At 31.9% G+C, this 2,945-nt stretch overlaps 1 non-coding gene across 1 annotated transcript; it reads left to right on the forward strand.

The window, feature by feature from the left end:
• Nucleotides 1-375: 375 nt before the first annotated feature.
• LOC148764660 (small nucleolar RNA R71) lies at nucleotides 376-482 on the forward strand. Its single transcript, XR_016024391.1, has one exon. It is a non-coding gene; the product is annotated as a small nucleolar RNA R71 (small nucleolar RNA).
• Nucleotides 483-2,945: the final 2,463 nt, after the last annotated feature.

Genomic DNA, 2,945 nt, shown 5'->3' on the forward strand with positions numbered 1-2,945 from the left:
TTGAAGTTCCACACAAACTGGATTGATTCATAATTATATGGACATTGATCATTTGAATGCCCATCCCCACACATCTCACAAACTACAAATGAATTTTAAACTGCATGGACTCCTAGTGTGTCAAATTTCTTGGACAATGCAGCCACTTGCGTAGCTAAGTTGCCAATTGCATCAATTTCATAGGCTTTAATAGCATTTCTCAAACCCAACGCTTCTGAAGGCCATTGATAATTATTTGAAGTCATCTCCTCTAACAAATTATAAGCATCAGCAACATTCTCACTCATCAATGCCCCATCAACAGCAGCATCAATTGTGGTTTTAATTGACCCAACCAGCCCATTGTAGAATGTCTGAACTTGCAACTAATCAGGAATCCCATGATGTGGACATCTTCGTAGTAGTTCTTTAAACCTCTCCCAAGCTTCATACAAGGATTCACCATCAAATTGTGTGAATGAGGTGATATCGTTCCTCAACTTTGCAGACGGAAAGAACTTTGCGAGAAACTTTTGAGCCAGGTCCTCCCATGTAGTGATAGACCCATTGGGCAGTGAATTAAACTAGCTTTTTGCTTTATCCCTCAGAGAGAATGGAAACAGTCTGAACCTAATAGCATCATCAGTTACTCCATTGCATTTAAAGGTATCACAAATCTCCAAGAAATTAACTAAATGAGCATTAGGATCATCACTAGGTAATCCACCAAATTGGACTGAAGACTAGATCATCTGAATGTAAGTTGGTTTAATTTTGAAATTATTTGCATTGATGGAAGGTCTCCTAATGCTTTGGTGCAAACCTTGCAATAGAGGAACAACATAATCTTGCAGTGCTCCATTTGCTTCGGGAACCAGATTAATGGCATTGTTGCCATTGTTATTGTTATCCTCAGCCATTGTTTGATTTAAAACTGCAACTTGCAAATTCTCCCTTTGACGTCTTCTAAAAGTTCTTTCTATCTCAAGATCTGAAGGAACAAGATTCAAGTTGTTTCTTCTTTGCATACAATGACCAAAGATATCTACAAGAAAACAAAATCTAAAATTAAAACAAGGAAAATAAAATTTCAAGTAAGACCAAATTGCTTGGTATTAGTATTAGAAAAATTTTAAAAAACAATTCCCCGGCAACAGCCCTAAAAACTTGTCAGTTAAAATTCCACTACGCAAGTATATGTATCGAGTAGATAGTATAATAGCAAGCAGAGTATCGATCCCTCAGAGAATTGATTTAAAATTTTACGTAGTACTAAAATTATAACAATTTAATCTTATCCAAACAATCAAATTCGAATAACTAAATTAATTAACTAAAACTAATTAACCAAAATTTATACTAAAAATAAAAATCAAAGCAACAATATAATTGGGTAAAAATCAAATCAAACAAGTCTAGAACTACAATATCCCTCACACTTCATCTAAATCTTACCTCTCTTACTTAACTTATTTCAATAGGTTGAATTGCTAACCTAGAGTCTTAAATTATTTATAAGGGTCTCCCGACTCAACCTATAAAAATACCTATTTTAACCAAAACACAATATGCTTATGTGAATTGAAATTAAAATAGACTCATTAAGTTCAGGCTCTAATCTAGCTACATATGGCCTATAGGTATATCCCTATCTTATATGCAAATCAATTAATATGATCATATGCTATCCCAATTTTAGTCTACTCTAAACTCCATTTCCCAAGTTTGTTTAGGTTCCTAGATCAATTTAATTGGTGGCCAAGCAATTAAAAGCATTAAGAACAAATTGAAATAAACAATTCAAATCCCATTAAAGATAAGTAAGAAAGAGATTAAAAATTTAGACTACATGTGAGTTAAATTGCAATCCTAGAAAAAGAAAATTAACCACTCATAATTGTAAAAACAAATAACATTATAATAAATTTAACCATTGAAAGTAACAAGAAAATTAAAAGCCAAAGAAGAAAACAAAACAATAATTGCCATCTTGATCTCCAAGTTTCAGCCTCAACTTCTAACTTCTTAAATCTCTCAAAAGTTGTGTCCAATGTTGTTAAACATATCCTATTTATACTAATAGACTTAACATAAAGTTCCTTAAATTGACCTAGGGTTTAATTGGGCTTAAAAGTGTAATAAAAGGCCCAAATGTCAATTATCAGCCTTTACAAATTTCTATTCCCAGCACCGTACATCCAGCTATTTTCTGACGTGATTTTCTCTATCTTTAAGGCAGAATTGGGCATAGTGATCTGCATAAAAGTTGTATCTCTGTCTCTTAGCTTTCTAATAGTAAAAGAATCGCATCATTTTTAGTTCTGTAGCTTGAGATATGGCCAAAATAGTGAAGTATATGCAATCAGATTCTGGGTTTTTAAGCACCTTACTTTCCAAAATTAAGCCCAATCACTTTTAATCCTACAAAAAATACAAAAACTAATAAATAATAACCAAAAAAAAAAGAACAACATAAAATTAAAATAACTAACTTAAAAGTAACATAATTATCAAAACAACTAAAAATAAGTAAATTATAATTGATATTTGAGGACGTAGCTAATATTTCATAACAAAATTGGACTAAAATAATTCTATAAAATAGAATTATCACTAGCCAATCAAGTGCTTGGCCTCCAACAGGAGTACACATGATTGCACTTGGACCTTCAACAAAGGAGGGAGTTTTTTAACTATACTTTGTGCTAGCAAAGAGGAAAACAATTGCCCTTTTCTTCTTTTCCACAATCTTTGCCGAACCTCTCTTGAAAATTGCTTCATAAGCAATTTTCTCTTTCACGCAAAGGGAATGGTGGCAAAGAAAATTAAGGCCTTTATATTAAAATCAAAATTAATTTCCTTTATATTTTTCAATCAAGGCCTTATAATTATAACTATTTATAATTATGTCTAAAACTTAATTAAACTCTTTTAATTCAGTTTATAGAAGTTAATTACCTAGCATG

This window comes from Theobroma cacao, chromosome 1 (genome assembly GCF_053813885.1).
Source record: "Theobroma cacao isolate CCN51 chromosome 1, ASM5381388v1, whole genome shotgun sequence".
Lineage (NCBI taxonomy): Eukaryota > Viridiplantae > Streptophyta > Magnoliopsida > Malvales > Malvaceae > Theobroma > Theobroma cacao.